This window comes from Myodes glareolus, chromosome 19 (assembly GCF_982192425.1).
Source record: "Myodes glareolus chromosome 19, mMyoGla1.1, whole genome shotgun sequence".
In the NCBI taxonomy this organism is placed as follows: Eukaryota; Metazoa; Chordata; class Mammalia; order Rodentia; family Cricetidae; genus Myodes; species Myodes glareolus.
Genome location: NC_142044.1, coordinates 3,602,290 through 3,628,289, shown reverse-complemented (window position 1 = coordinate 3,628,289; position 26,000 = coordinate 3,602,290). Strand labels below are relative to the sequence as shown.

The following is a 26,000-nucleotide window of genomic DNA, read 5'->3' as shown; positions in this document are numbered from 1 at the left end:
ATTTTTTTATAGGGCAAGTCATGTAAAACCCATTAACTTCTGCGTCCTCATGGGCACCCACAGTTTCTAGCCTCCTGGCTACAGCTCTTCATGTTGTGCCTGCTTTTACAGACAAAGGGTACAGTGCTGTGAAAATTACTCTGTAAAGATGTGTGGCCTTTACCTATGCTGTGGAATATTACTTTAACTGTGTAAAGATGTGTTACATTTGTTTCTGCTGCCTTTGTTAACTCTGTAAAGGTAAGCTACATTTGTTTGTGCTGCATTTGTTAATTATAAAAATTATAATTATAAAAATTATAATTAATAATTATAAAAATTGTTAATTGTAAAAATGTGTTGCATCTGTTTCAACTTGCCTGCCTAAGGCACCTGATTGGTCAAATAAAAAGCTGAATGGCCAATAGCTATGCAGGAGAGGGATGGGTGGGGCTGAAGGGCAGAGAGAATAAATAGGAGGAGAAAGCTAGGTTCAAAAAGGAGGAGAAGGCAGAGAGAATGGAGAGAGAGGGAGAGAGAGAGAGAGAGAGAGAGAGAGAGAGAGAGAGAGAGAGAGAGAGAGAGAGACATTTGGGACTAGAAGCCAGGCAACCGCCAGCCAACAGACACAGAGTAGGACTTGCGGAAAGAAAAGATAAAAAGCCCTGAGGCCAAACAACACAAAGAGAAACAGGTTCATTTAAGTTAAAAGAGCTAGTCAGAAACTAGCCTAAGGCAGGCCGAGCTTTCAATACTAATCAGTTTCCGTGTCATGATTTCGGAGCTGTTTGACAGCCTCCCCCAAAAGCCCGGTACAGCACAGATATGAGGAAAGTGTTCGGCTCTGGCTATGGGCAATTAACTCACCAGGCTTCTCGTTCTTTTGCTATTTCTCCACCTGTACAGGGCCTAACAAATGTCCTGGGTTTTAATTGCAGGAATGACCCAGAGGGCGTTAGCAGCTTTCTTCTCTCGTGCTGAGACTGTACTAGTATGTGAGGTAGCAGGTGGAATTTGTCCTGACCAGTTGAGAAACTGAGGCGCAGGATGTGGAAGAGGAGGAGAATGTTGAGCAGGCACCATTGGAGCAATGAGCTGAGCTGTAAGGACAAACAAATCACACGTCACCCTGGAGTCTCTGAGCCCAACACAGGAAGAAAGGAGGCCTGGGTGCCGTCTTGCCAATAGAAGCATTCCTTCTTGAGAGAAAAATTAGCACATCAGATATTGTATTAGCTTCATTGTTGCTATGACAAAGCATAGCAAAGGAGAAAGGGTTTATTTGGGCTTTTGGTTCCAGGGTACAGTCCATCACAATGGAAGTCAGGGTGACAGGAAGTTGAAGCAGCTGGTCACCGTGTGTCCAGTCAGGAAGCGGAGAGAGGTGAAAGCTGGTGCTCAGGCAGACTTCTCCTTTCATTCAGCTCAGGACCCGGCCTAGATGATGGGGCCACCAGCGGTTAGGGTGGCTCTCTCACCTCAACCACTGACTCAACCTAAAAACTCCTTTGTGGATTTCTCAGAGCTTTGTTTCCTTGGTGATCAAGTTGGCAGTCAAAATTAATTATCTGTGCCTGGGGCTATGGCTTAGCTGATAAGAGGGCTTGACTGTGCAAAAACAAGGACCTGTGGTCAGATTCCCACGACCATATAAAAGCCAGGCGTGGCCACATACGAGCCGTGGGCCCAGTGCTGTTAGCGGTGGATGAAGAGTGGAGAGTGATAACATATGACATCCAATGTCCTCTGGCCTCCTCACTCATGTGTATAGGTATCAGCACTTACGTACATGTATACACATATGCCACATGTGTGCATGCAAGGAGACTGTGGCAGTTTTTAAACCATTAGGAAACCAGGGCAAATGCGAGACTTCTACCACTTCCAATTCACCAAGGCAGAGTTGCCTTGGGAATTATTTTTGGCACTGTGAGCCCCATGGTGCTAGGCATTTCACTAAACAGATGCTGACCCTCTCTGTTCTCCCAGTGTCTCTCTGAGCCCGTCCATCTGCCTTGCCCCGGCTCTGTTCCTGCCCACTGCCCTGCAGGTACCCCACCTGCCCATGTCCTCGCAGGGAGGGCATTGCATCAGATCACAGTGACCCTGGCATGGCGGAAGTACACACGGAAGAAGAGCCTGAAGTGGTAGCTAGTCATGGAACAGGCATGCAGCTGAATGATTGATAAGCAAAACTGTGTCTAGCTCACCTACATAATAGACCCAGGGGCACTTTGGATGCAATATAGAAAAATACAGATTGTCCATCCCACCCCTCTGCCTCATGTTACACCTCCTGGGTTTTCTGGATACTGCCCCCCCTCAAACCGCAAACACACACACAACAGATGCCGCTGTAACCTGGCTATATCTCAAAATAGCTAAATAGCCCACATACCTGGTGGGTGGAGGCCTGGGAGGAAACCCCAGACCACGGTTCAGCTGAAGCTGAAAGACTTTCTTATATCTGAACCACCAAAGCATTTTGTCACACTTTCTAATCCTAAAAACAAAAGGTCCAATCACTGGGATCTCATTGGCCAAATTCAGGCTGAAGGCAGCTGTCAGTGCTAAGTTAAAACCAACACTGGTTTGCCAGGCCTGCTTTGGTGACCTCCATAAAAACCAGCACTGCTGTGTGCCAGGCCTGCTTTGATCCACACAGAGCTGCTCTACAGCCCACTCTGCAGTCGGGCACACTGAGGTACAAAAGGACAATAGGACCCATTATGGAAGCACATGGAATGCTGGCAGAGCCAGGACTTGAACCCAGATCTACCTGATTCCCAGCTAACACTGGGGTTCCTCAGGAAGAGCAGGGTGGCTTTACATATACCCGATTCCAACAAAGGATGTGAACTCTTCACTCCTGCACTTTAGATCTGAAGTCTGGTCACTTTTCCTCTCGTGTCTCAGCTAGCCTATTCCAGAGACAGCTGTCTCCTTAGAAAAACCACTAAGACAGTCTTATAGAACCCAGACCAACAGGAAGAGAGGTGAGGGTACGGGAAACAGCCCTCAGTGATCTAAGGGAACCTGTGGCTTTTCTGGCTTGCTAGGCTTGGGAGAGGAACGAATGTTAGTAGGCAAAGTCACAGAAATAACAACCCAAATTAAGGTTTAATGTCCAAGCCATTGTAAAGATAATAAGTATACTTTATAATAATTGCTGGAAGTGAGAATGGGGAGGGAAGCTCTGGAAGAGATCTCGGGTTTGGCATCTTCATATGCAAAACAGAGCGCCAACCCTGCCCACAGAGGACTGGAATAATGGTGCCTCTCAACCAGCTGGGGACAGGTTTAGAAAAGGCCGACTTTGCCGTGGGCCTGCCAGCCTCAGACTCATGACTAGAATGGCCAGAATGACCTCTCAAACCGAGGCCCCCTGAGACAGATGTTAGCTCTTCTGCCTCAGGCTGGAAATCCCGCTGGCTTACAAAGCGAGCTTCCAGGCCGCAAGCATTCTGATTGGGTGACTCCGGCCCAGGCATGGCTTCCACCACAGGGACCTCAGCTGCCTGCAAATTTGCTGACCACTCACAGCTGCCCCAGGCCTCTCCTTTCAGGGTGTGTGTCAGTTACCATGACCTTCATGCCACAATGGGCAACAGTTACCAGTTATTGGGGTGTGGCAAACAGCAAGCAGAAGCTGAGCAAAGGTGACTAGACATCCCCCATCTCAATATCATTCTGACAGATGGAGAGAGAGAGAGAGAGAGAGAGAGAGAGAGAGATATTAGAGAAGGGGGAGAAGAGAGACAGATTTACTCTACAGAGTTGTGGTATTTCTCTATGGAGGAGTGTGTTGATGTGTGTATGAGTGTGTATACTTGTTCCCCGAACAGGCCTGGAAATGAATGCCAGCCACGTGCCAAGCATCATGTGGATGATTATACCATGACAATACAAGCATCCTAAGGAAGTCGATGTCCCATCATGCTTTGCTCCAGGCCATTCACCATCAATGACATCACTGGTGAGATGCCCTTCACACAGTGCTCTGAGTCCTGTTCCTTCCAGAAGCACTGCTGGGCCCGGATGGGCTTTCTGCTCCATCCTAAACTGGATCCAGGATGCACCTTGCTCTCCACCCCAGCATCACACATCCGATCCCCAGCACCTGTGCTCACCCAAAGCCCTTGATTCCATGATCCTTCTGGATGTTAGGTTTGAGCACCAGCATGGAGTCCCCTGCCTGAGTTCAATGCCCAACTTCACCAGATAATAGCTGGAAAGGATTTATTGTTTCCGTACCTAGCGGATGGAGACACTGGTACTTCATTTGCTGTATTAAGACACTATTTTCCAATCGGTTCTACATGAACAACACCTGTCACAATGCCTGCAGAACCTGCTTTTCTTCACCATCCTTCATCATCCCCCATCCTTTTGGACCCGAGGTCCCTTCTGCTTCAGTTTCAGCAGCTGTGTTTTCCAGCCTGCGCCAGGAAGTACCTGGTGTGTACAACTGGCTCTGAGCAGAGGAGTGTGGCACTGGAAAGAAAAATATGGTCGTGGGGACATTGCAGAGAGAGAGGGAGAGTCCCAGGGTGACTGACGGGGGCCTGCTGGAGAGCAAGCAACAGCGGCCAAGAAGGCGCTGGGATAATGCGCCGTTGCCACCTACTCAGAGGTCCCACGGCAGCTGCCACGTGGAGCCGAGCAGTCTTGCTTTGTGGCTGCTTCTCTTGCACACTGAAGGCAGAGATAACGAAAACTGAAGCTTTTAGTTGCTCCCAATTGCCCTGCCCCCACATCCCAAGTTTTAAATTCATTTAAAAAAAAGAGGCTTTGCACTCAAACAAGGATGCACACGCACACGTTACAGTATGACTCGCGGCATCCATAAGGTGGATACGACCAAATATACGTCAACGCATGGGTGGATAAGCGAAATATGGAACGTCCACATATGGAACCCTATTTGGTGCTGAAAAGGAACAAAGGACCAATATTTACTACAACTTGGATGATCTCGGAAACATGCTAAACAAAAGAAAAGCCACAAACGTGAGGTTACACATTATAGGGTTCCATTCATATGAAAATAACCGAAATAAGTGAAGGCATAGGGAGGAAAGGACTTGGGGGAGGGGCGGTGAGGAGACCCTGGGCGCCCAGGCCACGTGGTGGAAATGTTCCAGAGCTCGAGGTGGTGTCGCTGTGATGCCATGAGTGTATTGGGTGCTGCTGAGTTATCCACACTACAGCGATCAATTTCAACTTTGGTCTGGTGACTTACACATCCAATCTCGACACTTGGGAAGCTGAGGCAGGGAAATTACTACAAATTCGAGACCAGCTTGAGTTACAGAATGTCACACACACAAAAAAATCTTTTTATGTGAATCTCATCTCAGTTTTTTCAATGCCATACCTCAACCAATGAATTCAGCTCGAAAACCCTCCCTTTCACCCAGATTTCCTCCCCAAATCTTAGATACTTGTTTGTTGACCAAGGGAAAGAAATAGGCTTCAGACTTGGAGCCAGAATGAGAGTCATCCTTATATGAGGACCATTTTTGAAGGACTCAACACAAATGCCAGGTCAGGGCCTCTGAAAAAAGATGTGTTTGATTTCCATAAGCCATTTGTTCTGACTTGTGGTGTCTTGTGTTCAATTAAAACTTCATTCCAGAAATATCAGTGCGTTTAATACCTCCCCCACACCAACTGTACAATCTCACAGGCACTTTCTAGCTCTGTAGCAAGCCCCCAGTTCCTTCAGAACAGGCTTGGCCAAGGCCTTGAGTGTCCCTGCCTGGCATATGGAGAGAAAAGTCCCTCTTCCTACTGAGGCAGCCACTCTTTCAAAGGTCTTCACACAGCTACAGTTACTTTCAAAGGATCAAGTGCTGAACTCCAGGGTAGGTAGAGGATGTCAATGTTGAGAATCTAGAAAATGTCAAGATTGCCATCTCCGCTTGCCCTGGAAGACTGTCCTTGGTCACACAGTCCAAAATGGATTAACAGCACATCCATCAGAAGGATAAGATAGGCAGCAGAAGGTGCCCATCGGCGGCTGTCCCTCTCGCTACAATCTAGTGACACAGTCGGACTTAGCTGCAAGGGAGACTGGCTGTGCACTCAACCTAAAAATAGGGAGAATGGGCCCTACCCCTAGCTGAGGAGCTGTTGGCAGTTACCAGCCACTGGGGGAGGGGTCAGCATTTTCTTCAGTGGTGTAGCCACTGACAAGTGTTCTAGTCGATAAGCCCCATCTTCACGCATGTAAGCAATACAAATTAAACTCAGTGACCTGGATGAGAATTTGGAAATGAAGGGTCCAGAGGAAAAGTGGGAGGGGCATAAGACAGGCTAATGGGGATGAATATGATCCAAATACATTATACAGATACTGGGAACTAGATGTGGAAGTTTTAGCTTCACCAGCCAACACAGCATTGTCTCCCTCACCAGCTCTAGGTTTAGTGAGCAACTTTACCTCTAAAGAATAAGGTAGACATGGGTAGGGCAAGGCACTTGAGTTTCTTCTCTGGCCTCTGTGTGCATAGGACACACACACACACACACACACACACACACACACACACACACACACACATCTGTTTTTAAAAACAGAGGTTTATTCTTTATGCTTTCTCCCCTCATTCAGCTGCTACTAGTTTAAAAGTGAAACAGGCAAATCACAAGACAAGCATTTAACAGTGGACCTGGCACACCACATGCGCCAAAACAGTGTTAAGGAGAGGCCAAAGACAAAGCAACCCTTCAAACTGAGCTGAGGTGTTTACTTACGGCTGCATCCTCCAAGGGGTGGGGCTAGGTTTCAGGTTCTGCCTCTCTAGTTTGAAGTTTGCCTGGGCTCTGATTCCAGGACCACAGAGTGAGAAAGGAACCAAGACGGGCATGCCATAGCCTGTTATGTCTCAGGGCCATGCACAGCCTGCTGTACTCTGACTTGTAATTCTACAGATCTGGAGTCTGAACATTGTGACCTGAAATTCCCTTGAAATTAATTTCCAATTAGGGTCTTCAGCGGAGAGACATGACCAGAAAGTAGGAGAGAGGAAAGGAGTGTGTGTGTGTGTGAATGCGTGTGAGTATTGTATGTGTATGTGTGTGTTGGTTGTATGTGTGTGCATGTATATGTGTGCGTGTGTTGTGTGTGTATGTGTGCGTATGTATGTGTGTGTTGTGTGTATGTGTGTTATGTGTGTATATGTGTATTGTGTGCGTATGTGTGTGTTGTGTGTATGTGTGTATATGTGTGTTGTGTGTATGTATGTGTGTATATGTGTGTGTATGTATGTATGTGTGTGTGTGTTCTCACACCTGCTTTTAGATGACTACAAATTCTATGTCTTTTGACATTTCCAGCCTCGGGGTGAAACCGCTCTCCTACCACAAAGTCGCACAGTGGCCTCTTGGCATCCCTGCTAACTTTAGGGCAGCCTAGCTCTAAGGCAGGCTCTCTCCACACTCCGGTATGACTATATATACCTTCTTCCTTTTGCTCTCCAGTCCAGAGACACCCCTGGACATAAGGCCCACCACTCCTTTTAGGATATTCCAACACCTGACAAATTCGCATATCATGCTAAATACTTCAGATTAAAATATCTGAATATCTGGCACTGATTACATTTTCCTGACCAGAATTTATTTTAATGATGTGGGAGAGACAGGGATGTGTGAATGTGGATTCCAGTGCCGGCAGAAGCCATGCCTGGTCCTGTGGAGTTAGAGGGCCACACCTGTGAGGGGGTTTTCTTGGTTGGATTATTAGAGGTGAGGGACCCACCTTAAATCCAAATCATCTGAGATCAGAAGACCCATCCTAAGTCTAGGTCAACCGTTCTTTTGGGAGCTCAGAGAAGAGGGTGCGGGAGAAGAGGGTACAGGAGGAGAGGGTGCTGGAGGAGAGGGTACAGGAGGAGAGGGTGCTGGAGGAGAGGGTACAGGAAGAGAGGGTGTGGGAGGAGAGGGTGCGGGAGAAGAGGGTGCTGGAGGAGAGGGTGGGGGAGAAAAGGGTGCGGGAGGAGAGGGTGCGGGAGAAAAAGGTGCTGGAGGAGAGGGTGCGGGAGAAAGGGGTGTGGGAGAAGAGGGTACTGGAGGAGAGGATGCGGGAGGAAAAGGTGCTGGAGAAGAGGGTGCGGGAGAAGAGGGTACTGGAGGAGAGGGTGTGGGAGGAGAGGGTGCGGGAGAAGAGGGTGCTGGAGGAGAGGGTACAGGAGGAAAGGGTGTGGGAGGAGAGGGTGAGGGAGAAGAGGGTACTGGAGGAGAGGGTGCGGGAGAAAAGGGTGTGGGAGGAGAGGGTTCGGGAGAAGAGGGTACAGGAGGAGAGGGTGCGGGAGAAAAAGGTGCTGGAGGAGAGGGTGCGGGAGAAAAGGGTGTGGGAGGAGAGGGTGCGGGAGAAGAGGGTACAGGAGGAGAGGGTGCGGGAGGAGAGGGTGCGGGAGAAAAAGGTGCTGGAGGAGAGGGTGCGGGAGAAAGGGGTGTGGGAGAAGGGGGTACTGGAGAAGAGGATGCGGGAGGAAAAGGTGCTGGAGAAGAGGGTACTGGAGGAGAGGATGCGGGAGGAAAAGGTGCTGGAGAAGAGGGTGCGGGAGGAGAGGGTGCGGGAGGAGAGGGTGCGGGAGAAGGAAGCTTTTGTTTTGTTTTGTCTGCTCGTTCTCGGTCTTACAAAGTTCATCTCTCCTGTGGCTGAGCCATTTCTTCCCTGGAGTTAGAACCTGCTTCTTCAGAATTCCAATGCAGACTGAAGACCGGCCGCTCTCTAGGACCTCCCTGGGCGTGATGAGGCATCCAGTCTCATGTACGAAACAACTGCTGCATCCTTAGCCTTTCGGGAGACGGCCATGGCTGGATTACCTGGACCACAACCTGTAAGTCATTCTAATAACACTGTGTGTGTGTGTGTGTGTGTGTGTGTGTGTGTGTGTGTGTGTGTCTGTCTGTCTGTCTGTCTGTCTGTCTGTCTTGTCCTGGAGCTCACCAATTCAGAAAGGCAAAATGACCAGAGAGTCCCAGGGATTTGCCTGTCCTCTCCTCCCTAGTGCTGGAATTAAGTGTGCACCTCGCCCCACCCCACACCCACCCTTTTCACATGAGTCCTGGGGTACACACCAAGTGCTTTACAGGCTCAACTATCTCGCCAGCCCTGAAGGACTCTTTATACGAGACTCACATGAAACCTAGTCTTCTGCCATGATCCTTTCCCCAGCCCACTGGTGGGCTTCTTCACTGAGACCCCGTGGCAATCAACAAGGTGTTGGTGACGGCTGGGCAGCGCGTTGCTACCGCGTGCTGGAGGGCTGAGGTCCAGGCCTGCTGCTCACCACACTTTGAAGTCAGCTCTGGGGCCTACTGCAGATTTTTAAAAGTCCTCCGTGGCCTGGAATCTTCCTTCATGAGTGCACTTGATGATATGAAATACACTTAAGTCTTTTTAAAATGACCCTGAGAGCAAGATACAATGAGAAACATCGCTACTTGGTCAGACGGCTGCAGCCGAAGGGAACCGGCTCAGGTCGCTGTAGTCTGACTTCCTAAGAGGAATTGAAAGCATCTAGGATTGGAACTCATGGTCTTCTAACACAACTGTTCTATTTTATGTTGTTGTTGTTGTTGTTGTGTGGTTTTGGTGTTTTGAGACAGGGTCTCTCCATGTAGCTCTGTCTTGGAAGTCACCATGTAGACCAGGCTAGCCTCCCACTCAGAGATCCACCTACCTGCCTCTGCCTCCCGAGTGCTGGGAGTAAACGCATGTGCCACCGTGCCACCAGGGTAAAATGACTATTTTAAAGGAAAGTTATCATTATGAATGAGTAGATCGAATGTATTCATACTTTTTAAAAAGCTCATACCTTCATAATGCTAAGTTTTCTTCACAAATGTCCAGAGTGTCTTCCTTGCCTGTCATGACCAAAAGGAGGAATATTATCTGAAAAACTATGGGTTTTACTGTCTTGAAACACCTGTGTCCCTCTGGTTGTTTACAGCTGTCCTCTCTCTCTCTCTCTCTCTCTCTCTCTCTCTCTCTTTCTCTTTCTCCATTGCTTTCCATATTTAAATCTATATTAAAACCTTTACTAAGTAAATTTTGTTTTAAACATGTCTGAGGACTTGGGCAATACCAAGGTCTGCGGTCTGCTCCCCAGAACCAGTGTGAAATAGCTGCAGAGGTGGGCACCTGTAATCCCACCTCAGGATGGAAGGTGAGAGAGAAGAATCACGGGAAGTTTGTAAGACACCTAGCCTGGGGTGCAGAGTTCAGCAACAGAAGCAAAATAAGAACTGATACAATGGCAAGTGAATGCTTACAGTTGGGCATGCATCACACATACACACATATGCGCACACATGTACACACATATCACATACACATCATACACACGCCACACACATACACACACATACCATATACAGACACAAACACCACAAGACACATGCACACACATGCATGCTATACATACACATATACAAACATACCACACACACACCAAACATACATATACATATATGCACACACACACAATTTTTTTCTATTTTAAAGGAAAAGATTTTGTAAAAGATTCATATGAAAATCCCTGCTCATTCTTTCTCACTGGTGAATAAATTTTCTAGGGAGTTCGGGTTTCTTATCTCGATAATGAACGTACTCATAACACAGTCATGCTTCACTAACAGTGAGATGCGTTATGAGAAATGCATCATTAGGCAATTTCACTGAGGCGTGACCAACACTGGGGACCAGGTGGTTTGCATATCCTAGATAAGAGAATTCTGAGAATTTTCCCTTCAAGTACCGACATTGTCCCCGTGATGTGATCATCTGGGTCATGAGGAGTCACTGCAGCATTCCTGCCTCCTGACTTTTTCTGAAATGCATTCTAGCAAGTCTTCCTAGAGAAAAATGTCCTGTAGCTCACTTCTCATCAGTCTGCCTGATGTGCTGGACATGAGGTCACCAGAATCGCGACAGCCAGCGTGAATGCTGTGGTGTTTCCCGCATGCTGTGACCAGTTCCGTCTCACCGCCGTGGAAGACGCCAGGTTTGGCTAACGTGTGATATTTTATTTCAGGTTTCCTGAAAGCTGGGAGAGGGTGACAGTTTAACATTGTCCCTTTTTGTCATCTTCAGAGAGAGCTTGTACTTTCCATTTCCTGTAACAGAGTTGATTGACTCTTGGGGCCTTTCCATCTTCCTCATGGTCACTGTCGTTCTTCTCCGTCTTAGATATGGGACAGTTTCCAGACAAGAACAGTCACCAAAATGGCCACGCTGCAAGCTGATACTCCACTGTTTGAGCCAGAGGATGTGGATTGGCTGTCCTTATTGTAGGTGAGGACTGTACTGACGAACCAGAAGACAAGGTGATTGTTCCTAGTTCCAAGTCTCTTATACAGTCTAACTGGCCTTGCTGACCAGCCAAACTGGCACTCCTATTAGCCACAAGCAAGCAGGGACACAACAGATGGGTTCCAGGGACCAGACACCCCTGTCAGATCAGGTTGTTAGACCTTGGTTGGTGGCCCTCAGGGTCTGAAGGGGAAGATCTGGAAGGCGGATCTTCTTATCTGCCACTGTTCATGACAGTAAATCGTAGTGCCCGCAGAATGATGGAGGCTGCAGCTCTGATGGGGCCCTGGGAGCCTGGGCTCTCTGTGAGTGATTTTTTCTATCCTGGGTATCCTGCAGGGGGTTAATTATCACCCTCAATGGGTCCCTTTTCTGACTGATCCACCACTAGGGGATACAATTTAAGGTCTCTCTGAAATTGAGCAAGGGCGGCAACAGTTGTAGCCTTTGTTCCATTCAGCTGAGGCAGCCTTAGCCCCCGCATCACTACAAGCAAGTACCGTTAATAAACTGCCAAGGGGCACTTGACCGTGGGGACAAGAGCTGCCTTTGACATGAGCCACTCAGTATTGTCCTCATGGCGAACATGTCCTTCTCCTAAGGACTCTCCGTCTCCAAAAGAGCATCGGCGAGTTCCAAAATGAGTGCCCTCTTACGGAATATGGCCATTTTTAATTTTTTAAATGTCTCCATTAACTGTGTAAACCTTCCATTTAAATACCAGCCATTGTCATTCACTTCATACAGTCCTGCTTTCCTGGGACGCTGGGACTACTCCCACTGCCTATAAAACAAGTTGTCTATAAAACAAGATGCACCAGGTAGCTTCAAAACTGTAGGTGTTCTCTCTCTTCATCTAACAAATGATTTCCCGGCATAGAGGATGAAGCCTTCTGGTCGCCCTCACAGCGCCTGCAGATGAGAACCAGAAATGCCAGGCCTTAGCGGTGCAGTTCTGGTCTGGGAACTGGGATGGCTAGTCGTCGCTGTCAGCTTGACTAGATTTGAATCCCTGGGAGACCAATGTTGGCCATGTCTATGACGGCTTCCAGAGAGGTTTCACTGGGTGGGGTGGGGGGGGAGACAAGCCCTGGATGTGGGCGAACCCCACTGTAATCCGGACTGAATGGAAAGGCGGAGTGAGGGAGTCAGGCAAGCACAGCCTTGATGCCCTCTGCTGCCTGACCCTGGGCGCAATGCTGTTCCAGGTTCCTGTCATCTCAGCTAGAAGCCGCTCTTGCTGCCCTGACAGACAGACCCTCAAGCTGTAAGCCAGCGTTAGCCGGTCGTCCCTCAGGTTCTTGTTTGGTATTTTGTCACAGCCGTGAGTGAAGTGACTACTTCAGGACCCTGAGGTTGGAGCTGGGATGCCATCTAGAATGTCCGGGGAACCCTTTGTGGTTTGGCTCACTCATGTGGTGGGCAGGCAGTGCTCGCCGTGTGGGCTTCCAGAGTCAGCAAATGTCCTAGCAACAGGATGGGGACACACATAGACACACACACAGACACACAGACACACAGACACACAGACACACACACAGACACAGACACAGACACAGACCCACACACACACACACACACAGACACACACACACACACAGACACAGACCCCCCACACACACACAGACACACACACACACACAGACACAGACCCCCCCCACACACAGACACAGACACACACAGACACACACACACACAGACACACACACACAGACACACAGACACACAGACACACAGACACAGACCCACACACACCCACACAGACACAGACACACACACACACACACACACACAGACACACACAGACACACACACACACAGACACAGACACACAGAGACACACACACACAGACACACACACACAGACACACACACACAGACACACACACACACAGACACACAGACACACACACACACACACACACACACACACACACACACGAGCCTGCTAGCCAAGTGAAAGCTGCCTGTCTTGTGCCCCAGCCACAGAAGTCTGCAACACTGTAGTCATTAGAAGGATACTAAATCACTAGGTCCAGCTCACATCTGAACAGAAGAAATTAGCTCTACTTTGTGGCCGGGTGGGGAGCACTGTAACACATGCACACATGGTGTGTCCCCATGCAGAGGCCAAAGGTCAACCTGGAGGGTCATTCCTCAGGCGCCGTCTAACCTTATTTTCTGAGACCAGGCGCACTATTGGCCTGAATTAGGCTGAGCTAGCCAGCCAGAAAGCCCCAGGGGTCCACCCAGCTCTACCTCCCCAGCTTGAGATGACAAGCACATTTCACCATGCCCAGCGCATGCTTCGTTAAGTGGGTACTGGGGATGGAAGACAGGCCTTCCTGCTTCAGTCAGGTGACATTTTAAATAGTGTTTCAGAGTTGTCCTCCCCATAGAAGGCAGGAGGGGCAGAGGCTAGAGCGAGCGTGGGTGTGTACTGCCTGGCTCTGTAGACCACTGACGTCTGTACAGAAGACGGCCACAAATCCGAGGGTTTCCATCAGAACCTGGCTATTCCTCCTTACTCTCTGCTAGGACACGGATGGAAAGAGGCTTTTCTGCCTCCTATGAGGCCTTTCCTATCCCTAGGCCCCTGGAGGAGACAGTGCCCTGTGGCTATCCTGATGATCCCGGACCCGCAGACAGGGATCTGTGCATACTCCAGCCAGCTCTAGGTGTGCAAGACTCACCCACTCCTGAAGAAATCACACGTTCAAGTCAATCACAGTGTTTCTACAGACACAAGCCCAGCCCACATCCCACCAGGAGCTGCCCAGCCCAGGGGGTAGCAGGATTTGCAGACCTCCGAGACGGGAAAGGGAGGGAGGCACAAGGAGACATTGCAGGCTTGGGCATGGCCTTCAGGAGTCTGTACACTGAGGAACAGATAGTCTTTCATAAACCCCTTGCTAATGTTGATGGGGCCTGAGACCTCGGGATACAGCACTCTAATATGGCATGGGTACCTGGGTGACCAATGGACGTTCTAATTACACCATCCAGTTGCACAGCTGGAGAGGTCCCGGGAAGGTAGAAGATGGCCGGCATGCTTGCGTTTCTGGACTAGAGAATGCAGTGACTAAGATCCCAGGGACAGAGGCAGGAGCTGATGGAGGCACAAAGGCTGCCAGGCACTGGCTGAAGATCAAAGGGAGGGCTAGGCAGCTAGCTAGATGCAGCGACCTGCTGTTGTTGCCAGCTCAGCACAGAAGACCTTTGCCAAAGACAGCGGCAAAGACAGAATGAATGGAAAAGCTTGACCCTTCTCTATACTGGACACCAGGGGCTTGTCACAAGAGTCACCCATCACCCGATGACGCAGCAGGGATGTGCAGGTGCCTGCAGCTGTGTGTGACGCCCACGGAGCTTCAGAGCACACTTTCATTCTTAGGTGACATCATAAAGTGTGAGGCAGACACTTGCGGGCTTGTGCCCTCGCTACGCCGGAGATCGGTTGCGTCTCGAAGACATCTCAAGCGCTTTCTTCAGCCTCTGTCTTCTCACACACCAAAAGGGAAACTGAGGTAGTAGAGGTGGCAGAGATGGAAGACTTAGCAGAGTTCCCAGCTTCGAGGGAACAGTCAGCAATCGCTGCTATTTTTATTGTTGCTATTTTTACAGACTCCGTGGACAGCTGCTGCCAGACTTTGTTTGGTTTTGCTGCCCAGCTTTTCTTCCTTGGAGAAACCGGTCACCACCAGCATGTGGTTGTGATGCTCAACTAATCTGAGGACCCCAACCACTACTCACGGGGAATAGGCAAGGGACCAAGTCCCATCAATCAACCCTCCCAGGAACTGAAGCCTAAGCACAGACCCACAGGAAGTTAGTTCTGGCTGAATCACATTGTGACTGGAAGTCCTTGCTGAGTTCTCAGAGCTGTGCCTGCTGTCACCCTCCCAGGGTCTGAGTGCCAACTCACTTCCCAGTGACTCAGTAAGGTCCACGTTCATTGAATGAACCGCCCATAGCCTAAGTCAGTAGAGACTTATTTATTTATTTATTTATTTATTTTGTAGCCCAGGGTCCCTGCTGGACAAAAATTCCTTGGCCCATATCTCTACAGGGATGGTCATGTGAGTGGGGGAAAAGGGACCTGTCCCTTCCTCCTTTTTTTCTTCATGTCAGGCTATCAGGATATGTATGTATATGTGTATATGTATATATATGTAGCTTATTGTAAATATCAAAAGCTTTGTAAGTACAAGTGGATGATGGGGTAGCCATATGGAAAATAATATATATATATATATATATATATATGGATATAATGCAAAATGACCTAAGATTTAAATATGTAAAATGAAACATTAAGGTCACCAGAAGGAAACATAGGTGAGTTCCTTAAACTTTTGAGTCAGGGGAACCTTTTGAAGTATGACCCATTGAAAAGAAAATATTTTACCTGGCATAATGGCCCATGCCTTTAATCCCAGCACTTGGGATGCAGAAGCAGGCCGATCTCTGGGAGTTCAAGAGCAGTCTGCATAGCGAGTTCCAAGACAGCCAAGATTATGTAGAGAGACCCTGCTTCAGAACAAAACTAAAAAGAAAGAAAGAAAATCAGTCTGAGCATCACTACGTATAATTAAAAACACCAGCAAGTAAGAGTGAACATAAATGACAAGCAGAAAATGGACGCGACGTGAAGTAATCCTCTGCCTAAAACACAAACAGCTCCTAGAAACCCACAAGAAAATAAGAATGCCTGCAAAAGGTGAGAGAAGAGAACAAGACCTGTAGATAGCTCACCAGCACGGGAGAGGTCCCCAGCTGCCGGCCCAGCGAGACAGAATGATGTCATCTTTACCCATCAGACCAACAGAGACCAGATAGCCGGGCCACATTCTTTTGCTGGGCCGTGTGAGAATTACTGTCACACAATCGTGGTGTGAGGATCAGATGGCACAATCCCTATGGGGACCACTTAACAGCATGTATCAAAACTACAAGGGAGTCTGCCCTTTGACCTCTGGAAATGCATCCTTCTGCAGCTTCTGCACACAGACGCAGGAGCCTGTGCGTGCACAGCGCATGATGTGTGTGCATCGCTGCTACACTGAACTTGCCCCAAAAGCCTGACTCCTTAAAAAAAAATAATGAAAGGTGCCCTGTGAGTTTGCGGCCAGCTTGGTCTACAGAGCGAGTTCCAGGACAGGATCCAAAGCTACACAGAAACCCTGTCTTAAAAAAACAAACAAGAAAACAAAAACACCCCCCAATAAAATAAAAGGGAAAGCATCAATTCTAACTGAAAACTCCATCCCCTGCTCCCACCTCACACCCATGCTGACTCCTTGGTTCTCAATCCAAACATTATCAACTGAATCTCTTCTCCAAAAGAGGAGCATTTAATTCTTTATCTTTCTCTCCGTGTGCACCTGCAGAAATATTCATTCTCTGTCTTCATTTGTCTTAATTTTTTATGTCATAATTTTTGTTAGATTATACCCAATATTTTGGGCATTTTGACATTTTATGGTTACAACTGAGACACTGAATGGCATTAATAAAAAATTCTGTCTTTAAAAGTTTCTTGTTTTTCCTAAAGTTAATAAATTGCCTTGATCTCCTCATCAAGGAAACTTCTCTTTGTGAGAGTCGGAGACCATTTATAGAAACCACAACCAGGCAACAAGTACAGTCTTGACTGATACATCTACCAACTACTGCTAACCTAAGGCTCAGGGAGCACTGTGGGAGAGGGGACAGAAAGACTGGAAATGCCAGAGATTCAGGGAGTTTGCCGGACACTGTATCTCCTAGGAATGTCAGAAGCTACACCGTGAAGTCTCGCCAACATCCCTGCCCAAATGTGACCAGAACAAGGATGATGCCCATAGACATGCCAGCATGAACGGGGAAGTCCATGGTTCTCAACCCCACACAAAGAACTGAAGGCAGCTGAACGCTGAGAATGGGAGACAGCCTTGCCCAGCGACGAGCACACCGTCGGTTATCCAATCCCAAGTGGTCGGCCCTGAAAACGTGTATGCCAGTAACATTGGACAGACTGAGCAGGGTTATTCATGCCACAGTGAGTGAGGAAAGAGGTCAAAATTTCAAAAGAGAGCAAGGAGGAGGAGATGGGAGGGTTCAGAGGAAGGAAAGGGATAGGGGAAGGATAAAATTATTATAATCTCAAAAATAAAAGGAACAACAACTGCCTTGCTTTCCACTGGACAATCTCAAGATGCCCTGTGTGCCACATGTGTCCCTAATCTTCTGATGCCCTCTCTCCCTGCAGTTACTGCTGTTTAAATACCTCAGGCTTTGGACTGACTATGTACTAGCTTCCTTCCTTCTAAACCTGCCACAAAATTACCATCCTAAAATGTTTTCAAGTTTTTAAAAGCATTTTCTTTTTCTCTTTCTGGGTATGGACGCACACATGTCATGGCGTGCGCGTGAACGTCAGAGAGCAGCTTGTGAATCTCTTTTCACCGTGTGGATCCTGGGGCTTGCACTCGGATGGCCAGACTTGGCAGCGACCACTCTTACCCACTGAACCGCCTTGAAATTGTCTCCTTGATTCCTTTATTCATCTTAGTAAGGCGGGTCCCCCTAACAGCTTCTTAAGAAAAATGCCCAGAAGTCACGCGTGATGATGCAAAACTTTTTATCTCAGCGCCCCATAGGCAGAGGCAGGCAAATTTCTGTGAGTTCGAGGCCAGCCTGGTCTACAGAGTGAGCTATAGAGTGGTCTACAGGACAGCCAGAGCTTCATAGTGAGAACCTGACTCAAAAATTTAAAGTTAAGCCGGGCAGTGGTGGTACACGCCTTTAATCCCAGCACGCGGGGGGGGGGGGGGGGCAGGCCCACCTCTGTGAGTTCCAGGACAGGCTATAAAACTATAGAGAAACCCTGCCTCAAAAAGCAAAACAAAACAAAAATTAAAAAAAGAGTGCTCGGGATAAACAAAATTGACTTCTGTGTGTCTGAAGATGAACTCTTACAGTCATTAGTTAAGCTACAGATGCAGCTTGAGATTTTTAAAGATAGAGTCTCACTATGTAACCCAAGCTAGGGGTTACATAAAACTTGTTATGTAATCTAGACCTGTCTCAGCCTTCCAAATGCTGGGATTAAAGAATTGTTTCACAATTACAATATTTGGATCTGCCTGTTTCTTTATAACCGGAGTGTTTGTTTTCTGAAATTGGGTACACAGATTTACTTGTAGCTACCCCATCTCGACACACTGTCCCCTCTAGTAGAGTGTAGTCACACACTGCGTCTCTTGTAACTAACTCTGACGTGAAGTCTACTTCATCAGGTACGAGGGTTCCTACTTCAGCTTCCTTCTTATTCTGTTTGCTTGGTTTCATTTTCCATCCTTCCCCTTTGGTTTGTGCACGTGCGTTCTGGAAAGGAATGTTTCTTGCAGATAAAGGTTGCTGGTTCTTGCCTTTTCATCCAATTAGCCACTCTACATCTTTAAAATAATTATTTTATGTGTATAAGTGCTTTGCAGGCACCTGGTGCTCTGGAAGGCCAGAAGGAATTAGATCCCTGGAACTGGGATAACAGATAGTTACAAGCCACCGTGTGGGTGCTGGGAATCAAACCTGGGTCCTCTGGATGAACAGTCAATGTTCCTAATTGCTGACTCATTTCTCCAGCCTCTGATCTACATCTTTTAACTGGCGAGCTAAGATATTTACATGTAGGGGTCTCAGCTGTGAGCTACTACTGTGATTTCTTCTCTCCTGATGGATCTGTGGGCTCTTTCCACTTTCAGGGACTTATCTGAAGTGCAAGGACACGATCCCATGTGGGTTCAGCACTGCTGAAGACTGGTAACAGTGAGTCAGAAGCCAGGGAGAAAGGAGGAGCCAGCCTGGTTTGTTTGTAACAACCATTTCACCTCGCGTGGGAGCTAACTGGAGTCACACAGCAACTGTTAAGCCCTTCTGAGGTCAGTGCCCCCAGTGACCTAATTCCCTTCCGGCAAACTCCTTATATTAGAAGCTACAGCAGTTCTCAAGGGGCCGGGGTGATACAGACCGATGACCTCAGCTGAGGAGGCTGAGTGGGAGGATGTAACTGCAAGGTCAACCTGGGCTACACAGGCGGACTCCGTAAAGACAGTCAGGTCCCACCATGCCTCGCATCATCTCCCTGGATTCAAGCTCCCAGCGTGTGCACTCTCTGGTGATGCATTCAAACCCACCCAACCCATAGTGCCCCAGTCATTTCTGCCACTTCTCTCCTCGTTTCTATGAAGTCGGGGTTTTCAAGCCCAACATGTGAGCGAGACCCATGGCCTTGGTGAGCCTTCCTGTGCCTCGCTTCTGACACTTAGCCAATGCCCCACAGTTCCATCCCCACTGAAAGAAATGAAGAGACTTAGTTCTTTTTGTGGCCAAATAATATTCCGTTGTGTATGTGTGCTGTAACTTTAAGCCATTCATCCGTAGATGAAGCTGGGTTGACTTGGCCATCGCTGCCTCCCTCAGGACCACTTTCGTGAAATCGGATGCCATTCTAATGCTGTTTCTTTGCTGGGGACCATTTCCTCTCTTGGGAGCTCTCTCGGGAACATTCTCTTGGTTGCTGGTATTTCTTCTTCTTCTTCTCCTTCTTCTTCTTCTTTTTTTTTAAAAAAAAACTTATTTATTTATTATGTATACAATATTCTGTCTGTGTGTATGCCTGCAGGCCAGAAAAGGGCACCAGACCTCATTACAGATGGTTGTGAGCCACCATGTGGTTGCTGGGAATTGAACTCAGGACCTTTGGAAGAGCAGGCAATGCTCTTAACCGCTGAGCCATCTCTCCAGCTCCCTGTTGCTGGTATTTCCAAAGCCTTATTCTGATGTGCTTTGATGTGAGGTTTAATTACTATTACTGATTATTGACCTTTGGGGGAACTTCAGAGGGTCTTTTGACTCTATTGGTGTGTGTGTGCGCGCGTATGTGTATGTGTGTTGTTAGTGTTTGGTGGTGATGGCAGAAGCCAGAAGAGAGTGGGATCCCACCCCCACCCCCCTTGAACTGCAGTCAGGTCCTCTAGGAGAGCAGTGGGTCTTAACCACTGAACCATTTCTCCAAACCCCTACTTTGACTTCTATATCCTTTGATTTTGGAAGTGTCTCTTAAATCATTTCTTCAGTGATTTTCCCTCTTCGGTGATTTTTCTGGCTTTCTTGCTGTCTGAAAGGCAGAGCTGAGCTGGTGGGCCAGTCCTCTCACTCTCATTTTGTCCCCCTCCTTTTCCCAAATCCGGCTTCCATATTCTCCATCCTGTGCCACTTGACAGAGTGAACTTCTACCTTTTTGAACGTGACTGTTTCTATACCTTCAGTTTCCAAGAGCAGTTTCTTGTCTCTACTTTTCATAGGAACTTAAATTCCTGTTTCGTAAATGGGTCATCCTTTTGCCCTTTCCTCTGCTCTCTCCAAGACGCTTTTTGTTCCTTTTCTCTTTGTGTCTTTCTTTTTCCGTTATTTTTATCTTGCATGTAGGCAATTAACCTTCCACCATCCTAAGTGTTTGCCTTATAGTTCCCAAATCCAGTGTCTCTTGAATGTTTAGACTTGTTGATTTAAAAAAATTATAAAAGTAATGGAAAAATGTGTTCTCATTACCAAAGATCCAAAAGTAGAAAAATTTAGGGAGTAAAATGCCCCACTCACTCCCTCTCCTGGTCCCATAAGTAACCACTAATATCATTTTGGCGCGGCCAGACACAGGTCTTCCACAGACCAGTCCCTTCCAAGTTGATGCATATTTGATAAGCTGACTTTCATACATTTCTCTCTCTCTCTCTCTCTCTCTCTCTCTCTCTCTCTCTCTCTGTGTGTGTGTGTGTGTGTATGTGTATTTTGTGTGTGTGTATGTGTTATGTATGAATGTTTTGTAAGCGTGTGTATTGTGCATGCGTGTGTGGTGTCTGTGTGTATATATGTTACTTTAATTTGTAAGTGTGAATATGTGTGTATGTCTCTCTTTAATTTGTTTGTTTAGCCCATAAGTTGTTTAATATTTGTCTTGGTGTGGAGACCCCAACCATAACATTATTTCATTGCTACTTCATAACTGCAGTTTTGCTATTGTTGTGAACCATAATGTAAACATCCATGTTTTCTGATGGTCTTAGGTGACCCCTGTGAAAGGGTCGTTTGACCCCCAAAGGGGTCAGGACCCATAGGTTGAGAACCGTTCCACTACAAGAAGGGGACATCCAGGGGAACTGTCTACCAATGGGACCTTATCATGAACGGCTACACTAGTCCTCAAATAGGCAGGTACCACTGCCAACTGTTTCTCCACGCTCACCACGGCCACTTTCTCTGTGCTCAGGATCAGGGTGTGGTGCAGTCATTTCTCTCTAAGCAAAATCCTTTACGTACCAAACGCATTCACAGGAAAGGGGTCACAGACCTTTTCACCCAAGGCTCACCATGCCTTAACTGCAGATATAAGCTGAAGAACACGTTTTTCTTTTTAACTAACTTTGACATTGTAAAGCATCAGTAAAATCATGACCATGGGAGGCAGTGAATCGTGAGAATCGATTACGCAGAACTGGAGGGAGGGCTCAGCTGTGAAGAGCACAGAACACCTGATTGCAAATGACTCAAGGTTGGTTCTCAGCACATCAGGCAGCTTCTAACTGACTGTAACTTCAACTCCAGGAGATGCAACACTCTTCAGGCACCTACACACACACACACACACACACACACACATGCACACATACAAATAGAGGTACATAGACACATGTACACATATACATACACATATACACACATGTACACACACACGCACACACACACACACACACACACACACGCACACACACACGCGCACACATACAAATAGAGGTACATAGACACATGTACACATATACATACACATATACACACATGTACACACACACGCACACACACACACACTAAAATACTTTATAAATAACCCTTAAGGTGACTGAAGAGATGGCTCAATGGTTAAGAACACCTGCTCTTGCAGAGGGCCAGTGTTTGGTTCCCAACATCCACATGGGGCTCACAGTCATCCGAACCCCAGTTCTGGAAAATCAGACTCCCCCGTCTTCTGACATCCTTGGGCACCAGGCATGACATAACACACAAACATGTATGCAGGAAAAATAACGTAACAGTAAATAAATCTAAAAACAAGTTATTTGGAAGAAAAATAAGCACATTTCAAGCTAGGCATGGTGACGTACACCTTCAATCCCTGCCCTCGGGAGTCAGAGGCCAACTTGGTCTATAGTTCTGACCCATTTTAATCTGTTCACGCACAGATACATGTTAGTGGTCTTTTATAAAGCCTTCCATTTACGCTCTCCATTTGTTCAAGCAGAGCCCAGAGGAAAGGGCCTGCACCCCGTCAGCCTCCATTACACAGAGCTCCCCTGGGCCCTGCCCACAGAGGAGCCATATAGGGCCTGCACCCTGTTGACCTCCATCACCCACAGAACTCCCCTGCTCACAGAGGAGCCATGTCCAGGACCTGCACCCCGTCAGCCTCCATCCCACAGATTTCTCCTGGGCCCTGCTCACAGAGGAGCAGTGTGACTTCTGCCTCTTCCCCTGCCTCCAGCCCTCCTCCTCTCCCTGCCCACTTCACTCCCAGGGGTCCTCTGGCTGGTCCCCGGGGGGCCTTGGCTCCGAGACCTGCACTGAGACCCGAGGCGCACTCTCGTGACTACCACTGCTGTTTATCTCTCTCTCAAGGAGAACCAACCTTCCCCGCGCTGAATTGCTTTGCTCCGCTATCACAGAGCTGAAAGTCTGGGCTTCGGTCAGACATCCAATCTGAGTCTGGGAGGATTTGGCCTATTCCAGGGTCACTTTGTTTAGGAGGCAACCAAGGAAAGGAAAGGGGCTGGGCAGACCAGTTTCTGACGTGGCTTTGTTTAGACCTATTCCTGGTATTCTTCTGATCTTATATTGCTGCCATGATTCTGCTTGTTTACTTCCAATTAGTCATAGAAAAATGGAATTCTGCACCATAATGGAGTCTAAATCTTAAAATCACTTAAGATATGCAACTCCTGGGACACCCTGCATAATGTAATAAGTTTCTCCGAATGTGACCTAATTATAAATGTCCTTTTAAGTTTTATTCCCATTGGGACCAAATGTCTACAGTTAAAAATAATTCTTGAAACAGGTCCATGTGGCCACAGAACTCCTCAGAATCACTTAAATGCTGTCCAGCGTCTCGGGGTATTTTTCTCTGTTGTTCCTGCGATAAAAGCCAGAGGTCCGGAAGCAGGAGGGAGCCAGGCCACCCTTCAACAAGGCTGGGCTGGAGGGGTTCTTCTCTCATCTGACGGGACTGTTCTAGGGTACCGGTAGTTCATACCATCCTTAGTCACACGTTAAGTCGTGGGCATTCGGGTCAATACCGTGTCCTCCTCCCCACACCCCAAGAACACCACACTGCCATGCCTCCAGCTGACTGCCATGGGATCCTTGATTCTGCCCCAGATGGGTTGTTCTGCTAAGGCCTTGCTTTCTCTCCATCCTCATGGCCCAAAGTATTTGCTCTCTGACACCCTTGAAACAAATCTCCCTTCAAAGGCAACCCTGCTTTTCCGACACGGAAGCACACTTGGTGGCTGACCAGCATCTGTGGCTTACGTGCCGTAACTTAGCCAAGCTGCTCTCCTAAGCAGCAAGTCTCTACAGCTGCTCCCAGGTGCGGCCTCCTTTCCAACTTCTCCAATTAACACTCAGTTTAAAGAGCAAAACCTGAGTTTTCTTCTGTTGTAGAGCTGCCGCCCTGAATGTTGGGTTCAGAATACCAGCAACCGTTCTGAAGTCAGGCAGACCCAGGCTTGAACCCCAGCTCCACGTGAATGCCTCCATCGGGTGCCTCTTTCGTCCCGGTTTCCTGGTCTGTAACGTGGGGATGATAACACCATGACTGCCTAAAGTCGCCATGCAGACTGAGATACAGAGAGTGGTGCCAAACACGGCCCGGAGGCTGCTGTGAACAGTAATGATGGACGCCATCGCCCTTAGACGCTCAGAAGGCTTCTTCCAGCTAAGATTGCATTAGTGCAGGCTGGGAATGCCAGAGGGATTCAAGCCAAAGACGGAGAGAAAATACATCGCCTCAGTCCTCTGGATGTTCTTCCAGCCCATAAGAAAATCAATCAGCTGGGGGAAGAGAGAGGCTGCAGCCAGGCTCTCTCTCAGGAGGCCATTTCCAGACCTTTCTCCAAGAGGAAAACCTAAGTGTTAAAAGGAAAGATGCGTTTTAACGTTGATTCCAGAATGTACATTTCTTCTGTGCTAACTGGTACCTGAGAGCCCTTGCTGGGAATGGGGACAGAGGCTTACGTTAACCTGTGCTTGAAAAGGCCAAGCCTGATGTTGAGAGTTTTGGAAGATAATATAGTCATAGAGATCTCCTTACCCAGCCTTACCAGAAAGTGCTTCAGGCTTCCTCCCAGAGACCAGAAGAGACAAGAAAAGCACATTGGTGACTGGGAGCAGCAAAGCACAGACCTCAGGCTGTGGGAGCAATCTTGGCCATGACCATGATGAAGACAGGGAGGGGCAGCGAGGGATCAAGAAGGGGAGGGGGTCGCTGCAGCATTACGCACCTGCTGTTTCCCCACCCTGCGTTAGGGTCCACAGTCTACTGGAAGGAGATCCCACCTCCACACAGTGTCTCTGACAGCATTTCTAACACGTTCTATCAGAACATGACTGGTTTAGCTATATTACAAATTCTTCTCAAAGAAAAGCATCTAGAAGGTTCTAGAGATGGTGAGGATGGAGTCCCTGAAAGACCTACTCTCTTGAGTCATCAGTGATTAGCAAGTCAGGGCTAGCTGGGTTGTCAGCCTTGCCATCCTCTTCTTTATAGAGAGCAGAGGTGTCGCCCTCAGCCAGGTCCCACACTGAGAAAGTGAGAGAGGAATGGGCTATGGGAGGTGTGAGCATTGGGAGGATGAAGGTGAGCTGTAGATTTGTGGACCAAAAATCTGGGCGGGAAACAAAGCAAAACCCTATTCCCTTTCAGCTGTTAGGAAGAAAGGAAAGAAGGAAGGGAGGGAGGGAAGGAGGGAGGAAGGGAGGGAGGAAGGAGGAGAGAAAGAAAAAAAGCAGAACATGACTGATTTTAATGCAACATAATAGGAATGTTGCTCAGAAAGGGGTTCATTCCACGCTCCTACCAGGCACTTACACAGAGCTGGCCCAGGCTTAGAGTTCCCCAGTCTACTGCTCTAGACATTTCATGGGGTGCAGCCCTCTCCAAGAGCCCCTGGAAAGAACTGTTGGAAGCTCACTCCCCCAGTTCTGAAGGCCAGAAACCCACAATCAATGTGCAGACAACGCTGTGCTCACTCTGCAGCCTCTCAGGAGCCATCCCTAGCTAGCACTTCCCGCTGCTAGGCTTGTGGCTGCCTCCCTTTCTTCCCAAGGCCTCCCCGCCTCCGTGTCCCTGCATCCTCCCTTCTGCTAGCTCTCCCAGTCATAATAGCATTACCATAATGAAGGTTTTTGCAACTTTGTTTTCTGATTTCCAAAAATTACAGAACTTGAGAGCATTGTGCACCGGGAATGCTGGCACGCCTGGGACTCCGCCACAAAGCCTCACACTGTGGCTGTCATTGTCCTGTCTCAGGGTGTCTCACTGCCATCACTTCCAGAACACTCACATCTGGCTGCCCTTGGTGCAGAGCCACACCTGTTCCAGCAT

At 48.1% G+C, this 26,000-nt stretch overlaps 1 long non-coding RNA gene across 5 annotated transcripts; it reads left to right on the top strand.

The window, feature by feature from the left end:
- Nucleotides 1-6,812: 6,812 nt before the first annotated feature.
- LOC146891128 (uncharacterized) lies at nucleotides 6,813-18,419 on the top strand. 5 transcript variants are annotated; one of them, XR_015735577.1, is made up of 5 exons: nucleotides 6,813-6,999; nucleotides 7,321-7,427; nucleotides 8,673-8,828; nucleotides 11,183-11,319; nucleotides 13,898-18,419. It is a non-coding gene; the product is annotated as an uncharacterized LOC146891128 (long non-coding RNA). The 5 variants fall into 5 exon arrangements; XR_014998105.2 differs by having other exon boundaries at nucleotides 8,652-8,828; XR_014998104.2 differs by lacking the exons at nucleotides 6,813-6,999; nucleotides 7,321-7,427 and having other exon boundaries at nucleotides 8,560-8,828; nucleotides 17,727-18,419.
- The last annotated feature ends 7,581 nt before the right edge of the window (nucleotides 18,420-26,000 follow it).